Source organism: Peromyscus leucopus, chromosome 11 (genome assembly GCF_004664715.2).
Source record: "Peromyscus leucopus breed LL Stock chromosome 11, UCI_PerLeu_2.1, whole genome shotgun sequence".
Classification (NCBI taxonomy): domain Eukaryota; kingdom Metazoa; phylum Chordata; class Mammalia; order Rodentia; family Cricetidae; genus Peromyscus; species Peromyscus leucopus.
Genome location: NC_051072.1, coordinates 27,161,779 through 27,183,028, shown reverse-complemented (window position 1 = coordinate 27,183,028; position 21,250 = coordinate 27,161,779). Strand labels below are relative to the sequence as shown.

Sequence of the window (21,250 nt, the reverse complement as noted above, 5' to 3'; positions counted from 1 at the left end):
GACCTCATGTGATTTTCACTTACAATTCCTGTAATTGTCATCTTTTAAAACCTTGAGTCTATTTTTTGGGCGTGGGACGGGGAGTATATAATGGTTTCAAAGTGAAAATCCCTTGAAGTGTGGAAGTGCTTAAAGTATAAACAAAAATGTCAGTGTTCCATGTGTTGTATAAGAGCAGATGGTGTTGAGATGGGTGCCTCTCTGTTAGAAGTGATCGTGGGAGGTCTGTTCTTCACTAATGGAACCTCTGGACTGTAGAGCAAGCTTTGGCTGTTAAGTGCATATGGAAGGATCTTTAAGTTCTTTCATGTTTGTGCTGCTCCTCCAGACCTATGCTATTTGTTCCTCTTCTTTTTTCTTCTTCCCTGTGGACTTCTGAAATCATATCTACTTATTTCATTTTGTGTATCTATAATACAACACCACAGACTAAACACTACTTGTAATACATCGTAAGGTATTTATCTGACTCAGAGTCATAAAGGGTGGGAAACTGAAAATAGGGTGCTGGCGTCCAGTGAGGGTCTTCAGCTGCATTGCTACATGGTGAAATATACCATGGCATAGGTAGAAAGATGGAATGATAGCAAGCTCATTAAAAACCCACTTGTTATGATAATGACATCGTTTCTCTCCATTCACCAGTCATCTCTTCATGGTCACACCTCTAAAAATTGTAATATCAGTAGATGTAAAGCAAAGGATAACCAGACTACAAGCCACAGCTCCAGAGAAGCTATCTAACAAGGAGAACCCTAAGAGGAATGCATGGATCACCCTGGGAAGGGGAAATAGAGGAGATCTCCATGAGTAAACTAGGAATGAGGGGTGGGCAATGGGGGGTAGGGGATGGGAGATGAGAACATAAGGGAATGGGATGGTCAAGCTGGCTTAGGGATGGAGTGGGAGAGCAATGAAAGAGATATCATGATAGAGGGAGACATCATGGGGATAGGGAGAAAGCAGGTGCTAGGGAAGTTCCCAGGAATCCCCAAGGATGACCCCAGCTTAGACTACTAGCAATAGTGGAGAGGGTGCCTGAACTGTCTTACCCCTGTAATCAGATCAGTGAATACCCTAACTGTCATCATAGAGCTTTTCTCCAGTAACAGATGGAAGCAGATGCAGAGATCCACAGTCAAACACCAGGCTGAGCTCTATGAGTCCAGTCAAATAGATAAAAGAGGGATTCTATGAGCAAGGGCATCAAGGTCATGATGGGGAAACCTGCAGAGATGACCAAACCAAACTAGGTGAAACTCATGAAATTTAGGTTAACAGCTGTGGAGCCTGCATGAGATTGGACTAGGCCCTCTGCATAGTGAGACAGTTGTGTAGCTTGATCTGCTTAAGGGGCCTCTGGCAGTAGGATCAGAATCCATCCCTGGTGCATGAACAGGCATTTTGGAACCCATTACCTATGATGGGACACCTTGCACAGCCTTGAGGCAGTGGGAGGGGCTTTGACCTGCCTCTACTAAATGTACCTCCCCATGTGAGGCCTTACCTTCTTGTAGGAGGAAATGGGAAGTGAGTTGGGGGAGAGAGACTGGAGAGGCAAGAGGAGGGAAGAGGGGGATCTTTGATTGGTATGTAAAATGAATAAAAAATTTTCTTAATAAAAAATGATTAAAAAAAGAAAAAAATGTTGTATCAGTTTTCAAGTTCTAGCCCAGCATGTTGATACACAACTGTAATCCTGGTATTTGGGACTTGAAATGGGAGACTCAGTAATTACGGGTTAGCCTAGGCTGCACAAACATAGTGTAAAAACATTTAATTCGACTAGAAGAAAAAATAAAATTATAGTAGAATTCAGATAAACAGATAGAAAAAAGATAGCTCGAGAGGGCTAACATCCATGTCTCTGAGTATAGAGATGGTGAGCAGCCTCTGCACACGTGAGACATCTAGACACTGCATCAGCTTGTCTGATCTCTATTCGATGCTGTAAGTCAAGGAACCGAGAGGCTAAGAGGCCATTCTGGGTTGTATGATACTACCAACAACAACCATGAAATAAGTTGACAAATGCCAGCATGAACCTGGGGGGACACATTCAAGATATAACATCAACTCTTTTCTCTTCACTGCTTCTCACCCCATGAAAGTGGAGATTGTGATATGGGCATCTAAATAGGCAGATCCCCAGCTTCTCCTGTTTGTATCTGCAGCTTAACTTTTAACTAGGTAATTTTCTGCTTAATTTTATATACTGGTCCTCATGTGAAATTTCTACTGATAAAGTAGATCCCCTGCTGAGCATAGACTTGAACAAATTTCTTATTGAAAGATTATTTCACATTAAAGAATACCATGGTGATGAACAACACAATGCTATAGCAGTAGACGAATATCATTCATCTCTAGGTGGAAACTCAGGGCCAGCTGAATATCCTGGAACCACTTTTTTGTGTGTCTTCTTGTAGATATATAGAAATTGAAAATCTTTGGGATCCTATAGTAGTAAGAGAAGGGTAGACAGGATGAAAAGATACTGAAAATCAAGTAACTTGAGGGACTTTTGCAGAGGAAGGAGAAATTTAATGTGAATTTGAGAAAACCAAATGATAGACATGATTCTAATTTATTTAGCCAAAGGACAAACGCATAGAAAGAAGACAATATCTTTGTTACTACTGAGGGCAGAACTTGGTTCTTAGTTTAGATCTCTGGGAAACAAATCTGGTCTCAATAAACAGGAAGGATGTCAGGGAGCTAGAGGCAACTTACAATTTATAATTATTTACATGGTCGGCATCTGTCATAGGTAGTAGAGAGTATCTTGGCTTTGGAAACAAATGTTCTAGCATGGTGGGGGGAGTGGGCCTCTGCGTTGGCCTCGAGGTTGCATCTAATGACAGCTGAGGTTTTGAGGCTCTGAGATTCCAGAGATAATGGACCGAGTAATCATATTTTGCTTAGTTCAAAACTCACTTTGCATCTTTGGTGATATTGTTAAACTGAAACATCTTTAACGGACGGTAGCTTCCAGGGTTTATTTCTGCCACATAATTCAGATTTCCTGTTACAAGATACTTTTATTGCAGAAAAATTCAATACGCTCAATAAGCCCAACACAGTACATAAAGAGGCTCTTAGGAAGCTACTATTCGTTGACTGTAGGGAAAATAAATCAAGCTCACATGAATTATTTGTTTTTAAGTACTCATATTTCTAAACATTAAATCTTGAGAACTGGCATACCATGTCTTAGTGTTATTATTGCTGTTATGAAACACCATGACCAAAGCAACTTGGGGAGGAAAGGGTTTATTTGACTTAAGATTCCAAATCACTATTCATCATTGAAGGAAGTCAGAACAGGAACTCAAACAGGGCAGGAACCTGGAGACAGGAGCTGATGTAGAGGCCATGGAGGGGTGTTGTTTACTGGATTGTTCCTCATGGCTTCTAGTAGCACCCTGAACTACCATTCCAGGGAAGGCACCACCCACAATAGGCTGGTATCTCCCCCATAAATAACTGTTTAAGAAAATGCCTTACACACAGATCTTACAGAGGCAATTTTTTCAATTGAAGATTCCTCCTCTTAGATGACTCTAGCTTATGCCAAGTTGATATATACAATATACAATATATGACAATTAATATCCTATATGTTGATTTAATATTAGACTCCAATGAGAATAAGTCTATTACATTAGAGATTTTAGATATCAAAGCAAAATTTTAAAGTAGTTGTTTTCTCTATACTTCCCTTTAACCATTTCTGAAGTCTTTCCCTGATCCCAAGATGACATTGATCTGTTGGTCACCTTCTGTTATAATGTCATTTAGGGTTCCTAAAAGTCCACTGAAAAGACCTTTTTCTTTTCCTTTGGTTTCACAGAGCATTCTCATGGAGACAAGAAATTTAAGGGACATTCCACTATAATGGAAACAGCAAGACTGTCTGTTCTGGAGTTTCTGCAAGAAGCTATGAGCAGTTCCGCTGCTTTCAGATTGAGTACACACCATGTGAGCAACTTCACACTGCTCCATTAGCCTAAAAAGCCCCTTCTTCCTCATCCCACATCTACCACCAGAGGCGAAAACAGAATGCAGAAGCTTCATCTCTGCCAGAAGCAAATATGATTCTTCTCTTTCTTTCCCATGTATTTGTAAGTTTATTTTGACCAAGATTGGGGAAAAATTGTTTTAAAAAATTAAATGGGGGCGGGGGGGAGATAAACTGGGGAAGGTTGATCAATAGGCAGTAAGTTACATCCAGACAGGAATGATATTCTTCTGCATAGCAGTGACTGTAAAAAGTAACAATGCTAAGAGAATTTCAAAAAATCTAAAAGAAATGGTTTTGAATGTTTATATTACAAAGATGTATCTCTGAGGTATAGTTACGTTAACCCTAATTTGAATATTATACAATGTATACATGTATTGACTATCATGTGGTATCCCATAAATATGCATACTTTTTGTTTTAAAATAGCAAGTCAAAAAGGTGTTATGTGTAGCTCAATATTTAAGAGCATTCATTAAATATGCCACTTACTCTTGTTTTTCTGGTGAGAAAGATTTCTATTAGTACTTCCTCTTTAGGGATCATCTTACATTATAAAACACCCTCATTTGATGGGTGCTGCCCCTTTCAACTTCCACCCTTAGATAACCTTAGTCTTTGCTAATGCTCAAGACAACTTGGGGAATTCCACATGATGCAGCATGAGAGCTTCATAGAATTCTAGAGCTGGGTTAACTATTTTTCAGAGAACTGGCTTATGACTTTCATTTTAGAATCAGAACACTGGAGTAAGGAGCAATTTATGAAGTTTATATAAGAGCTAGATTTCTGCCTTACAAAATACTTATGTTTATAGCCATAGACAAGTGCTGCTCTCAGCCACTGTCAGAGAAGCTCCATTTTTTGATTAGTGGGTGATGGTTCATATAGAGACTCACAACTTATTAAAGTGTGGAAGAATAAGCAACTCTAGAATGACTGGCCCTGAACAGGACATCTGTGTCAAAGGCTCAGGGCCATCATGGAAGGGAGGGTGTACACAGAAAGAAAGAGCAGAGGCTGGGAAGGAATGCTGCAAGAGAGTCTCTTCGGGACACAACACAGCTGTGGTGTTCATAAACTCATTGCGTCTGTGGCTACTTGCATAAGAATTGCACAAGATTGGGCATCCTCATTTCAGCTTACAACCTGAAGGACTATGGGTAGCTAATGATGGCTGGTGGAGGGGTTTTATTTTCTTTAGTGATATAGCCAGTTTTAAGTTGCACATGTTCCAGTAAATAACATCCTACCCAAGTTCATGACAATAATTATAGTTAACACACACACACACATACATACACACACCATAGAAATGAGGGGGGAGCTTATTGAGAAGAAGAAGGGTTTCATTTATAGAGGGAAGGAGAAAAGGGAGGTAATGGGGAGTGAAAATGACCAAAAGTTCAGTATATTCATATATATATATCATCAAAGGATAATAAAAATTTGAACTCAGGTATCTTAATTCTTTGCATAGTATTCTTTGTTTTATGACATAGATGGATATGAGGACAACATTTTTCATTTAAAGAACATTTTTTATAAATGAATTTATTTAAAATATTTCCTGCAAATAAATAACATGGGCATTTTGCCCTTTGGTACAAAATACTACGGATTTTATTGCATTCATGGGTTTGTATAACTTTTGCTACCATCACTTAGGGATTTAAAAAGTATTAACAGATGTCTGTCAAGTGGGTTTGCACACAGTGAAAACTCTGAGTCTGGCAATGCACTGAGAGCATCACACACTTGAGATTTGTTCCACAGTTCCATGAATCACTCATTTGCTTCTTTTTTATTATTAGTTATTTTCATCAGTTGGCTCCATTGCAGCTTGTTCATCCATTAACCCATTAAGAGACAATGGGATTAACGTCAGAGGACTGATAATTGACAGATGGAAACAGATTGGACAGATGGGAAAGCATGGGTCACAGGATGGCCAACTGTACAAGCTTGCTGGGCACTCTACAGCAGTTCTACGCTGGTCTTGGGACTGGAAAACCTGTCCCAGGAAACTGCTTAGGCCTATTGCTGGCCCAAGATAGAGGCTGATATTAGAGGGTGATGTAAAGCCACCAAAATTTATCCAATTTCTTTTTTCCTACCCCAAAGGACAGCATACCTCTTCTCCTTTATCAAACCAGACACCACCAAGGGCTCTGCTAACTCATTCACATCCAGCTTTCCATTTTACACGTGGAGCACTGTGGCGAACAAAAATATTTCAGTTGCCAATTAAGGACAATTAAGACAATAGAGACAATTATCCTTATAACATAGAAGCACACACAGAAAGGCTTTTGTGGGTTTCTTACTACCCACAAAGCATTTACTTCAGAAGAAAAAGATGATGAGTAGTCTCTGTGGTGCTTCGAATGATAATGGCCTCCGTAGGCAAATATGTTTGAATGCTTAGTCCTCAGTTAGTGAACTGTTTGGGAAGGATTAGGCAATACAGAAGTGCATTCTATCCTATTTGACTTCTTTATGAGGAAAGGAGAAATTAGCTTTACAGGAAAATAAACAAACAGAAAATAAAGAACAAAAGCGCAGTGCTGACATGTAAGTTGACCCTGGAGTGTTCCATTGGACAAAATTCATATTTTTGGTAGCAGGATGGTTTTGGCTTTTGTTGCCCCCTTGGAAGAATATTAGTGCATCCCAAAATTTCGGAGCTATTCTTTTACATCACATTTCTCTTTTTTTGTATGTAAATGAGCCTAGATGAGACAGTTCCTGTGGTGGTATTGTGTTCCCCAAAATATTGTGTACTCTAATAAATTTATCTGGGGTCAGAGAACAGACAGCCACTAAATACAAAGGCTAGAAAATGGTGGCACTCACACCTTTAATCCTAGCATTCCAGAGATAGAAATCCCCCTGGATCTCTGTGAGTTCAAGGCCACATTGGAAATAGCCAAGCATGGTGACACATGCCTTTAATCCCAGAAAGCCAGCCTTTAATCCCAGGGAGTGGTGATAGAAAGCAGAAAGATATATAAGGCGTGAGGACCAGAAACTAGAGACTTTTGGCTGGTTAAGTATGTGGCTGGTTAAGCTTCAGGCTTTCCAGCAGCAGTTCAGCTGAGAGCCATTGGGATGAGGACACAGAAGCATCCAGTCTGAGGAGACAAGACCAGCTGAGGATCCGGCGAGGTGAGATAGCTGTGGCTTGTTCTGTCTCTCTGATCAACCAGCATGGACCCCAATAACTCACCTCAGGTTTGATTTTATTAAGAAGAACTTTTAAGATTCCTGCTACAAGTTCCTGTGTGCCAAAGCTCAGCGTGTACAGCCATATTCTAAAAAGTGTGGCGGAGTGGACGGCCTAAGTAACTCCATTGACCTGCGTGACTAAAGCTAGTGGTGAAGAAGCACACAATGGACAATGGCATGTGACACTTGCCTATTACACTAGAGATGTTAGTCTGTGCCAACGGCACCCATCCTGTGGGTTGTAACACTTTTGGGAGTCGAATGACCCATTCGACTGGTCACCTAAGACCTCCAGAAAATACAGATATTTACATTGCAATTCATAACAGTAGCAAAATTACAAAGTAGCAATGAAAATAATTTTACAATGGGAGGGGGCTGTCACTACAAGATGAGGAACTGTATTAAAGGGTCGCAGCATTAGCAAGATGGAGGACCACTGGTCTATGCTGTGGTTTGGATGAGTGTCTCCCAAAGGTGCACACATTCAAGTTTGAGGCACCTTTAGTGGGAGTGGAACTTTTAGGATGTAGTGCCTAGTAGAAAGTCTCTAGATCACTTGAAATGTGTGTGGCCTGTAGAAATCTGTAGTCTTTTATCTTTTGGTTTAGGGATGTGAATGTTCACTTGCTTCAACATATGCCTCTTGCATTTCTAAACACATTGTCCTTATTAGAAGTCTAAACCAATGGGGCCACCTGATCTTGAACTGGAACCTTCAGAACCATGTGTCCAAATAAATCTCTTTTTACTTCACAGGTAACCAATACTAGTTGCAGTAACAAAATGCTGACTAGTGTATTCTAATTGCTATTCTTTCAAATATATGCAACAAATTAAGCACAGGACCATCTAATTTAGTTAGTTTGGGGTTCTTTTCAAAGTGGCTCATACTGAATTTAATTAAGTTGAAATCTAATATTTCCAAATAAAAAATGTGGGGAACACCGGTCTTCAGAAATACCTTAATGGTAAATTCTTCTTCATCCCAACATTTCAAGAGCCAGAGAGAATGTGAATAATATATGCATAAATATAAAGAGTAGATGCAAACCTGTTGCAGTTAAGAGAAGCCAGATCAAAAGCTGGATTGTGCTGTTGGGTGTGGTTGGTATCAGCACACCAAGGAAAGGTTAATTCACTGTAGGCCCCAGGTTCTGTGAGAGTCCCTCCTACTGGCAGAATGCGGGCTTCTCTCCAGGTTCCACCAAGCCCCGCAGTCCCACAATCCATGTATAAAATCATCACTCAGACACTTATATCACTTATAAACTGCATGGCCGTGGCAGGCTTCTTGCTAACTGTTCTTATATCTTAAATTAACCCATTTCTATAAATCTATACCTTGCCACATGGCTGGTGGCTTACTGGCGTCTTTACATGCTGCTTGTCCTGGCAGTGGCTGCAGTGTCTCTCCCTCCTTCTTCCTGTTTCCCCAATTCTCCTCTCTCCTTGTCCTGCCTATACTTCCTGTCTAGTCACTGGCCATCAGTGTTTTATTTATATAAGCGATATCCACAGCAAGAATGCTTTCAGGAACAAGAAGAAAACATTAACATTTTGAAGACTGAGTGGACTTGCTTCTAAACAGGCAGTCTGGAGCAGGTGCTCAGTGTCGTTAGAGTGTATTTCTGTGATGCTCCTGCCTTCATAATTTTACCTCATAATCACACATTGAACACTTTCATGGCAAATGTCTTGCCCTGGCTTGAATATGTGTCCTATCTAAAACTCAGATTGAAAACATTTTGAGATTATCATACAATTATATTTCTTCCTTCCCGTTCCTCCCTCTAAACCCTCCCATGTACCCCTTCCTGCTTTCCTTCAAATTCATGGCCTCTTTTCCACTGGTTGTTATTGCACGCATAAATATATATTTATACATATACATACATACATATTCTTAAATACATCCCGCACAGTCTGTATGTTACTTATATGTATGTTTTAAGGTCTGACCGTTTGGTACCGTAAAACCAATTGGTGTGCTCTTCCTTGGGAAAGGCTACCTCTCTCACTCCTAGCTTTTGCCTATAGTTCTTTGTGTAGGGTTGAGGCCTCATGGGCATTCCCTTGTCCACTTTGGCAAATCCACTGGTGTCATCATTGTTCAGCTTTCGTGTGGGTAGTCACGTCAGTGAGAATTCGTGGGTGTAGCTTCATGTTACTAGGAGACACAGTCTCACAGCGAACTCTCTGAGCCTCTGGCTCTTGACATGTTTCTACCTCCTCTTCTGCAATGTTTCCATGGTAATACTACTGGGAGGTGGGGCCCTTAAGAGATGATTCCACCATCAGGGATTCACCTTATGGATGGGTGAATGCTGTTCGTGTGCAGGAGGGTGTCCATTATTAGGGGAGAGAGCTTATCTTCCCTTGCCTTCTTTCTCTTGCCTTCTCGAATCAGCAATGGGATAATACAACATAAAACTCCTGATAATTGCTAGCTCTTCTGTCATGGGTTTCTTACCCTCCAGAAACATGAGAGATAAGTTTCTGCTTATTAAAAATTATCTACTCCATGATATTCTGGTATAGATAATACAAGATGGATTAAAGACATCCTTGTTAAGGGCAAAGAGATCACATCATTTTTGTCCCTTCTACTTTTATTAGGAAAGCAAAACTTTGTCAGAAAGTTTTCCCAGTAGACTTCCCTTTTGTAGCTACTTCTAGCTTAGAAAGTCAAAAAGTGTGTCCTATCTAAGGTCAATCAATCTTTGTTGTCTAATACCAGAAAAAAGGGGGGAACAAGTGAGCAGTCAAATAACAGTCTGCCCACACGTTATGGCTCAAGCTCTGATCTGGTTGTTATACTGACCAGCCCCATGGGCTTTGTTTTCCTTCAGGTCGTAAAAGAATACAGACTGTAAAAATAGAATTGTGCTGAATGATCTCTTGAAGTGGAATTGAATGTTATTATAGGTTATCTATGAAATTTAGGCTGTCTGGTCATTGTTTAATGAGTGGCTATTATCAGAGTGGCAATGTTCCTTTTCCCTTGGCAATGGTAGTTGTATAGTTTTGAAAGTCATGTGCAATGTTCTTCAGATGCTGTGAATTATTAATTGTTTGGGACCAGGAACTATTTGTGGTCTATGGGCTGGTCTATATCAAGGATAGTTGTTTCCTCCTTTTGCATGGAGAGATGTGTCCAAGGAGCCTTCAAATCCTCTTAATTGTCACCTATATATCTCAGAACCCTAGAAGACACTAGGCAGAGTGGTGCCCAAAATTTAATGAAGGGGTGCTCTGTGGCAAGTGGTGATGATTCATCCAGGGCCAGTGTGGGTGAAACTTATCTCACATCCTGCTTCTGCCTTTTTATCCTCCACATTGTATCGTTGTCTCACAACCATGTAGCATTTTTGTGGCTCATGGTTCATGTAACTTGTGATAAAGAATTGCTATGAATCTTTGATGCCCAAAATACCATGCTCAAAAGAGTCATTAGGCTTTTTAGAAGAACCATCTTAATGATTGGCTGAAATTGATTTATAGTATTCATGAAGAGTGTATAGTTTTGACTGACAACATTTATAGTTAAGAGCATCATTTATTTTGAGTAAAATGGTGGAAGAAATTAAAGAGTAGGTCTAAGGGGCTGAGTCCGAGGTTCTTTGGCTCCTATGAAGACAAAGACTATAAATTTGTACCTCCTGCTTCCTGTTTTCATCCATATAACTCTTCAACTTTACCCAGTCTCTTAGTTTCCTTCTGATAACCCCTCAAAATCATAGACTTTGCCCTGGAAAGGAAATTAGAAATCATGTTGTCCAAGCCCTTCACCTTGCGGATGAGGACCTCAAGGCCAACACTGGTTTATTAGCACTCTCAAGATGAATAATTCAATGGCAGAAGTGAAAAATTAGGATCTTTTGAGCATAGTTGCTGTCAATGTGGTTTGGCTTTTTTCAGAGCTCTGAATCACTGCCCATGTGATTACACATTTGATTGAACACATACAATTCCTTCTATAATTAGAGGCAGGTAAAAATAGCAAAGGGATTTTACCACTTCTCCACTTCCTGGAGGTCAGGTCACAATTATTGTCTTCCTTTTAACAGCAGTGCTATAGTTTTATATTAACTATTTTATTAGATTTTAGGTTTTAATATAATTATTGCCTGGGGCCACTTAGGAGTAGTGAAAGCATATGTAAACAAAATCTGGGTGAGGCCAGAAAAGGATGAGGAGGGGAGATGGAGGAACTTCCCTGTAGATTGTAGAGGTGTCAGGGCAGAAGTGAGAACTGCATACATGTCACAGCATGGTGATGCTGTGTCATGGCCCAGAAGCAGAAGTCAGGAGAACTGGATTCTCTGTTGCTGGGTTCACGCTCTGCACCTTGGAAATTCCTCCCTCATGTAAGACCTTGGTGACTTTTGGCTATTACCATTGACTTTTGTATGACTAGAATGAGCCAAGAAAAAGGGAACCTTTGAAGTGACCCCCCCCCCTTTTTTTTTTTTTAATCAGGAGCTCTGGCAAAGATGATGTCATAGATTTCAGGCTCTTTAACACAGATCTTTCACATGATCAGCTGAGGAGCCACAAGATGAATTTTGAACTTACCCTTTAGTTCTCAGAAGAAGGTAGTAATCTTAGGCCCTAGGTGTGGGAGCGGTCCTTCTGTATGTGAATGAGAAGATGCTGGTTGGGAGCCCCTTGGAGATGATTTAAAAAAAGTTACATAATCCAATCAAATTAATAGTGAAAGTTTATTTATTTATATTTTCAGTTGAAAGAGAATTACATCATTTTCCCCCTTTGATCCCTCCAACCCCTCCTATGGCCTTACCACACTCAGGTTGATAGCCTCTGTTTCTTTGATTACTATTGTTTCATATATCGGTATATGTATATACAAATAGATAATCAACCTGCTGAGTCTGTTTTTTTTTTTTTGTTTATGTGTATATAGATTCAGGGCTGACCACTGTGCACTGGACAACTAATAAGGAGACTTATCTCTGGGCTAATTCTTCTCCCAGTGGTCATTAGTGGCCTGTAGTTATTTGTCTGTGGGTGGGCCCCAGGACACTTTATTCCCCTCCATGTCAACATGCCCATTGATACTGCCATTGTTCCAGTCTTGTTTATTCAGCTATTTCTAGGAGAAACTTTCACAGATGACTTCCTGGTGTTCTGGCTTTTACAATCTTTTCACACTCTCTTCTGAAGTGTTCCCTGAGCCATAGATGTAGGAGCTGTGATATAGAGGTATCCATTGAAGCTGGGATCCCCCGTGATCTGTTGATCTCTATATTGTGTTCAGTTTTTTTTTTTTTTTGTTATAGTCTCTATTTGCTGTAAATGGAGGCTTCTTTGATGAGGTATGCAGCTACCCACACTTGTCTGAGTATGTAAGGATGAGATTTGGAGTGTAGTCGGTAATTATTCTGGTTAGCAAAACTATGGTGGTAGATTCTTTTCTAAGGTCCATGCCAGTGCTAACCCTGGGAAGCTGGTTAGGTTTTCGCTACCAGGTATGATTGCCCTCCTGTGGCATGGGACTTAGGTTCAAGTAGACAGCTGTTAGTTATCACTAACATGCAAGTGACTCTTAATTCATCCATATGGATACCTTGCCATGCTGGACATTGTTGTGATTCACAGGTATTGCAGCTGGGCAGGATTCTTTAGTTGCGTCCATCCGATGGCAACTCCATAGCATTTTCTGGTACCATGGGAACAAGAGCACAGGAAGGAGGCACTTGGTCCAGAGCCACACGAACCACCTGATTCTGTGTCCTGAGTGTAGAGGCTGAGAGGAGCAGTGGGAAGAACTAGGGAACCATGGGTTCACACGAAGAAGCGGAGTCCCCAGGGGCAGCGGAGGTGTAGTGGGAGGAGGCAAGCCTGCAGACAGACTACAGCAGGAGCAAGAGTGAATCTGGAGAGACCGGAATGCTGGACGGGAAGGATAATAAATGCAGGCTACCTGAGTCCCAGACCAGTGTGAGCACCGAAGGTCTCTGGTAGAGAGCAGTTCTGTGGGTTGGTATGTATCACAAAGGGATGGGGATGGCCTAGAAGAAAGGCTAAAAAAGGTGGTGGTAAAGAGCTAGGGGGACTCTGGGTCTGATAGGTTAAAGTTTTAAAGATAGTATACTTATAAAATATTTACAAAATTGTAGCATCAGTTTTACTTGGATATAAGTCAGTATCATAAAATTTACCCACCAATGTTAAGTCGATGTGTGCCTGTATAATTGTAGTGCTGTGGAGCCACCACCATAGTTATGGAATATTTTCACCATGCAAGGAAACCCCATATCTTCTAGCAATCACCTCTTCTCTTACCCCCCAACTTCTTACTTTTTCTTCGTTTCTCAACAATCATCCCTCTACTTTCTATTTCTACAGATGGGACAGTTCTAGACCATTCATATATAAAAAATCTCCCATTATAATCTTCTTCCATCCACATTGCAGCATTTGTCACTACTTTATTTCATTTAAAATATATAATTTTATTTTTAGTAATATTTTTACTAATTCTTTGAGAATTTCATGTAATGTGTTTTGATCATTTTTCACTTCCAACTCTTCCTAGATCCTCCCCTGCCTTTTTACCCATTTAATTTTGAGTTCTCTTCCATCTCCTCATCCTATACTTTCCCCTTCTATCTTATTGAGTTCAATTTGTGTTTCCAAACTACTCTTTTATGTGGGGCATGCCTTGGAGTGTGGTCGACCTACCAGGGATCACATCATTTAAGAAAACTCTTTTTCATGTATCCCTCCTTGATCTTTTTCAAATTCATGAACTCTTTTTTTTCATTTATTGTTATTACATGCATATGTATATGAACACACACATATTTATATATATATTCCTAAATATACCTTGTTCACTCATGTAGGTTTTCAGGGCTGACCATTAGGTATTTGGTAACCAACTGGTGTGCTCATCCCTGGGGAATACTCTTTCTCCAGCTTCCATGCTCATTCCTGGGGAAGACTATTCCTCCAGATCCTAGTTTTCCTCATTTGTCTGTAGTGCTTTGTGTAAGGTTGAGGTCTTATGGGCGTTTCCACATCCACTTTGGCATGTCCATTGATGTCATCCTTGTTTAGCTCAAGTTTGGGCAGTGTGGTGCATATACACTATTGAATATTAGTCATCTATAAAGAAAAACAAAATCATGAGCTTTGAGGATAAATGGATGGAACTAGAAAAGATCATATTGAGAGAAGTAACCCAGACCTAGAAAAGGCATACATCTCATGTCCTATCTCATTGAAGGCTTCTAGCTTCAAATCTTCAGATGGGAGCACATAGCCCAGAGTAACTGCAGAAACCAGGAAAGTATGAGGGGACCATTGCTAGGGTAGGGGGCTGGGGGAACAACAGAGTAGGAGATAGCAGGAAGAATTATATATATATTTTGGTTTTTTGAGACAGGGTTTCTCTGTATAGCTTTGCGCCTTTCCTGGGACTCACTTGGTAGTCCAGGCTGGCCTTGAACTCACAGAGATCCACCTGCCTCTGCCTCCCGAGTGCTGGGATTAAAGGCGTGCATCACCACCACCTGGCTAGAATTATATTTTAAAATTAGGTACAACCACTGTGGAAATCAGTATGGCGGTTTCTCAGAAAAATTGGAATCAAACTACCTCAAGACCCAGCCATCCCACTCTTGGGCATATACCCAAGGAATGCTGATTCATACCATAAAGATACATGCTCAACTATGTTCATAGCAGCACTATTTGTAATAGCCAGAACCTGGAAACAACCTAGATGCCCATCAACGGAAGAATGGATGAAAAAAATGTGGTACATATACACAATGGAGTACTACTCAACAGAGAAAAACAATGAAAGCATGAAATTTGCAGGCAAATGGATGGAACTAGAAAAAATCATCCTGAGTGAGGTAACCCAAACACAGAAAGACAGTCATGGTATGTACTCACTCATAGGTGGATTCTAGATATAAAATAAAGAACAATCAGACCACAACCCATAGAACCATAGAGGGTATATATATAGCATGGAGGTCCCTAGGACGGCTGTGGCTTATAATAAATTTCAGTTTTACTCAATTATTGAAAAAAATAGCCAAATGAATGGAAACACATGAACTATGAACCAAAGGCTGAGGGGCCCCCAGCTGGATCAGGCCCTCTGAACAGGTGAGACAGTTGATTGGCTTGATCAGTTTGAGAGGCAACTAGGCAGTGGGACCAAGTCCTGTGCTCATTGCATGAGTTGGCTGTTTGAAACCTGGGGCTTATGCAGGGACGCTTGGCTCAGTCTGGGAGGAAGGGACTGGACCTGCCTGGACTGAGTCTACCAGGTTGATCGCAGTCCTCGGGGAGGACTTGTCCTGGAGGAGGTGGGAATGGGGGGTAGGCTGGGGATAAGGGGAGGGGGTGGGAGGGGGAGAATAGGGGAACCCATGGCTGATATGTAGAACTGAATGGTATTGTAAAATAAAAAATATATAAATATATATATAAAAAATTAGGTAATCTTTAAGAGTGAAAGTTATTCTTTTCTCCTTCACATAGATATATAGTGGTGAACTAGTAAATAAAATTGGGCCTTAGATACTCCTCTGGAATAATATAAAGGAGTCACAGATTTATTATATTAAAAAAGATGTATTATTAAAACTGCCAGCAAACTGATCAGTTTGAAAGGAATGCTTCCCCCACATTCTAACTCATCCTGTTCGACATGTTGACTTTAGCCTCAAGACAGCCCTAGAGATCCTAGGCACACTAAGCCTTATGATAGATGTGAATTCATATATGAACACCAATTTCCAATCACAGCTTCCTGATCTTGTACATTATTATTGTTCAGGCTTTTTCTCATCTTACATTTTAGTTATTTTTTTTTATATAGTGAATTTTCAAAGCTAGCATAGTTACTATTTTCTTAGCTCATCGTTCTTCTGGATATTTCAGATTTTCTTTTTGACCATTTTGCTTTTCTCCACAATACTCCTTTAAACAGTGACTATTTGGAAAGAATACTTTGCTTTTTATTTTCTTGAGAGCATTTTTATTCATTTATTATTTATTTAAAGGTGGTTTGTCTGGTCATGTTGCTCTAGACGAGCGGGTCTCAACCTTTGGGTCACAACTCTTTTGACAAACCTCTGTCTCCAAAACTATTTACATTACAATTCATAAACGTAGCAAAATTACAACTATGAAGTAGCAAGAAAATAATTTTATGGTCGGGGTCACCTGAGGAACTATATTAAACTATATTAAAGAGTTGCAGCATTAAGGAAGTTGAGAACCACTGCTCTAGACTGACTGACTTTCTTTCAGATGTTTGAAACTATGGTTTTGCAGTCATCCAACCTTCCTTATTGCAGTTGAGAGGCCAGTTGTTGGACTGATGCATACAGAGTCAGGGACGTAGCTCGCCTGGTAGCGTGCTCGGGAGCATGCTTGAGGCTCTGGGTTGGATCCCTGGCACTATATAACACAAGGAATGGCATCTCTTATGTATAATCCCAGCACTCTAGAAACAGGAGGATAAAGATCAGGAATTCAAGGTCATCCTCAGCCACACAGTGAGCTTGAGAACAGCCTATGCTTCATGAAATCCTGTCCCAAAGAAAAAAATAATTCATTTTGTACGTAGCTTTCTTTGGATTTTGACTGCTTCAAAAATCTCTGCTTCTCTTTTCCTGCTGTGCGGTGTCCAGACAGGCATTTGTTTTTCTGTTACTGGCATTGCAGTAGTTTGCTATTGATGTATGTCAAATCATCACAAATTTTTATCTTAAAACTGTGTCCGTGTATCAATTCATGCCTATACATCAACAGTATGGTATGTGATGCCGTAGGGTCTATCTTGAGGCTGAAGTTAAGATGTCGAATGGGCTGAGTTCTGCTAGGTTCTGGGGAGAAGCACTGCTCCCAAACTGTGTGTTGTCAGATTTCATTCTTTGTGTTTGTAGGAATGAAGTCACATTTGTTCACAGGCTATTGGCTAGGGATGCTTCTAGTTCCTAGAAGCCACCCATATGCCGCCTTATCCCGCAGCTTCCTACATCTTCAAACCAGCAGTAGTGTGCCAAGTTATCTTCTTGTCTCATGTCTCACTTCATCTCTGACTTGTCTCTAGATTGAAAAGATTCATATGCTTTAGTCAGATTATCTTCCCAGGCAAATCTTATATTCTTCAAGTCAAATGTGCCATCTAATATAATCTAATCCTAGAAGTAAAATTGATCGTAGTCACAGTTCCAGGAATCAGGCAGGGTCCATACACTAAAAAGCAGATGTGTATCTAACTTGTGATATGTTTATGGGACTCAAAGTCAAGTCACATCTCTGGTACACAGCAAGCCACTGGCTCTACTTAATAATTCTGAGCTCCACACAGCTGAAACCCAGGAATAGTGTGGCCTTTTTCTCACTCAGTAAAGCTAGGGTTAGCAGTATCTTTTTTTCTTTTACTTTTAACATGTTTCCTTTAAACTTTTAAACACCTGAATCATTTATTGTTGTTGTCTTTGCTATTTTGGGTGGCCCGCCACCCAGCTCCCAAAAGAATCACACACGGAGGCTTATTCTTAATTAGAAACACCCAGCCATAGTTTGGCTTGTTGCTAGCCAGCTTTACTTAAATTGTCCTGTCTAGCTTTTGCCTTTGGGATTTTACCTTTCTCTATTTCTGTATACCTTTTATTATTTCTTACTTTGTGGGTTGCTGTGTAGCTGGGTGGCTGACCCCTGATGTCCTCCTCCTTTTCTGGCTATTCCTTCTTTTTCTCCCAGATTTCTTCTCTCTGCCTGCCAGTCCCGCCTATCCTTTCTCCTGCCTCACTATTGGCCATTCAGCTCTTTATTAGACCCTCCGGTGTTTTAGACAGGCACAGTAACACAGCTTCACAGAGTTAAACAAATGCAACATAAACAGAAGTTATTCCTTAAAATAATATTCCCCAACAGCTTATCACTAAAATGAAGGAGAATTCAGTATAGATGAGTTAAGATGTTTGCATTTCATCATTTGTTTTTTAGGAGCTCCCATACATTGACAGGGGGCAAGAGTTACTGACTAGGGCACTTTTATATTCTATGTGACACATGTGTACTCAACATTGTTTAAAGAAATCTACATGTATAGGCAGGCCATTTAACAATATAGAAACACAGCTAATGGTTGTTTTGTTCTGAAATCTCACCTTCCCCTTCTAGCCTGTATGCCACAGGAAGAGTAGGAGGCTGATGCCCCTACACATGAAGTAGACTCCAGGGTTCCAAGAACTAGCTGAGCCCAGACGTCCAGAGCATGACAGAAAAGTGGAAGTGATGATAAGAGGTACAGACATCACAGATCTCAGAAATGCAGCTGAGAACCTGACCCAAGGGGCAAGAATGAGCTCTGGGATGGTTGATTGCCTGTCTTTTGCTTCTTCCCTATAAAGCCCGGCTGGCTGGAGATGAGATACAAGGCGGCCTGTTGTTTGTTTGTAGAATGTTAGTTTCTGCCCTCTTGGACCACAAGTTCTCCAAATAAAAAGCAATTTAACAACTGAATTCCTATCTCTGCTCATTGGCTTTTGTGATAGAGACAACACACTTCCTGGTGATATATTGTGATGACTCCACCAGGATGCTTCTGGACTCCGGGGTAAGTTAAGGGGGAGCCATGATCACTGCCTAGATGGAGGTGGCCCAGGGTTCTGGGCTTGGAAACTCCTTAGTGGCTGTCAAGTGATTTCACTTAGGAACTTCCCTTCCTTGGCTACCCAGTCTTGCTCACTCAACAAACTGAATCACTGCTGTGTTTTCTGGTTGTTTTTTTTTGGGGGTGGGGATTTGGAGTGAAGTCTTCCTTGGGTAATGTCACTCTTTTTAAGTTCTACTGTGTTTTCCAATCTGCCACTGAAGCCATGTCTACTAGTCAGTAGCAGAAGAAAATGAGAAGTTTGTAAATATTAGCAACACGAGTTTCCATGCCAAGGTACCCATTATCTTAATGCCTCTTGTGACCTCCGGGCGGTGCCGGGATGGCAAGACTGAGTCATTCATGGAGTCACACTGATAACGGTCACAGCATCTGCTAAGCAGCCTGTCTTTGGGGCTTGTTGCTGCTTGATCCCTGAAGAATTTCCTCCTTATTTCTTTATGGTTACTGCCATGGTGATAGTAGTTCAAAAAAGGGAGAGCCCAGTGAAATTTCCCAGGATTTCTGGTCTTCATTTACACACTCAGCTCTTGTCTCAGTATCATGGTATAGTAAATGTTACCACACTAAAAGCAGGAAAAACCAAATGTTGAATGACAATGCTCTACCAAAAAGATTATTGTGTTGAAAACCTTCCTTGTGATGGGCATGTTGACATTTATGTGTCAAGAAACTTGGGTTAGTGACTTGTCTAACTTCTAGTCCTGTTACCTAGGTATTAAGCATCCCAGCTGGGGGGCATTTGTGGTCCTTTACTTCCAACTCTGGTCATTTCTCGACTTCAGCACAGCGCAGCTGGTGTTTTCTGAGTATTGGTGATGTGACTACCACTGCAGAAACACTTGTGGGTCTTGGATTCTCTGATGCTGCTGTATGGACATCACCCTTGGTTTAAGTTATGTTGTTACATTTCGTTTCACTGTGAATCTCAGTTACCACGCACTGCTGATCTGATTTCTTCATTCTATCTTCATACTGACAGACACCTACAACTGTTAATTTTATTATTATTATTTTTAAAGTAAATCTATCTGGTTGACAAGCTTATTTAGATTCCACAAGAGGAAATCTGGAAGCCAGGGACTTCTGTAGTTTCCTGACACTTAGTGCATAATTTTCGAAGCTCAGGATCAGTTATCTTAGCTGTATAAAGGAGAGCACCTAGATCAGTGATCTCTAGCATTTAATTTTTAATCACAAGATTTCTTTTTTACTCAAATGAAATCTAACAGACTTTAGCGTAGTAAACAGACAAAATCAGTTTACTGCAGTGGGAACAGCTTCCCCGTTACCTCTATGGCTCCTGAGACTTATTGAAATGGTACAGATGATCTCTAAGGCACTGCTATCAAATTAGTGCGTTATTGGGTTGCTCAAGGACTGTACTTCTCATCTGCTCAAGATCTAACGCTGGGGTTCCTGAATTGTTCAGCATCTGTCCGCGGGTTGAAGCTTGGCTGGGGGTGTAGCAGGAGTGATTGAGGGGCTGGATTCAACACCCAGGAAAGCTGGGATTAATTGCCACCTGTAACTCCGTATCATCCAGGCTACCTTTGGAAAGCACCTTAATCTCAGTGCATCTGTTTCTGCATCTGCAGAACAGGAGTAAAACTAGTATCTGCTCTGGAGAGTTAATGGGAAGAATAAATATGCAAAGCATTTAAAACAGTGGCTAGCTCTATATAAACGCTAGCTATTATTCCTATTACCTCTCAGATCTGGCCAGACTTGCAGAGGGTGGAAGGTTAATAGTGACCATTAATTAACTGGCTTAAGCAGAAAGGGATCTATGGAAGATGTGGCTCCTGTGTTCCTGATTTGCATATATGGAGATTTTCCTGGGCCACCTGTTAAAATTTCACTGGACACCACCGCTAGGCTTCTTGAACCAGCATCTCCTGGGGAGAGGTCAGGAAATCTATGTCCATATAAATGACTTATAGGATATTTATGATCAGGAAGTTCAAGTTGGAAACAGCAGCACACAACTGTTATACTTCACAGATGAGAAAGCTTAGCACTTTAGTGTTCAGTGGCTTAAGGATAGCATTAGTGGTCCCAGTCTCAGCTGACGGTACCTCTCTACTTTCTGATGGCTCTGCTGCTTCTGTCCAGGTTCTGCCTGAGGTTGTCCAGATAGAAGAGACAGTTCCAGGACAACTCAACCAACATTATACAAGTCTGCATGCAGAACTTAGCTCTCTGGCATACATGAATTTTCTTCATCAGGCAGACTTTGGGCTTACCTGTTTATTCTTAACATTGTTTCTAGAATAATGATCTCTGAGAACCTGCACTTCCTGGAAGGTCTCAGAGTCTGG

The 21,250-nt window shown here is 40.7% G+C and overlaps 1 long non-coding RNA gene across 2 annotated transcripts in view; it reads left to right on the top strand.

The window, feature by feature from the left end:
- The window catches only part of LOC119088713, a 168,500-nt gene extending 149,754 nt beyond the window's left edge, over positions 1-18,746 (top strand). For both annotated transcript variants that reach the window (XR_005092409.1, XR_005092408.1), the window contains exons 2-3: positions 3,854-4,124; positions 18,437-18,746. This is a non-coding gene — a long non-coding RNA (uncharacterized LOC119088713). The remainder of the gene's footprint in view (positions 1-3,853; positions 4,125-18,436) is intronic.
- Positions 18,747-21,250: the final 2,504 nt, after the last annotated feature.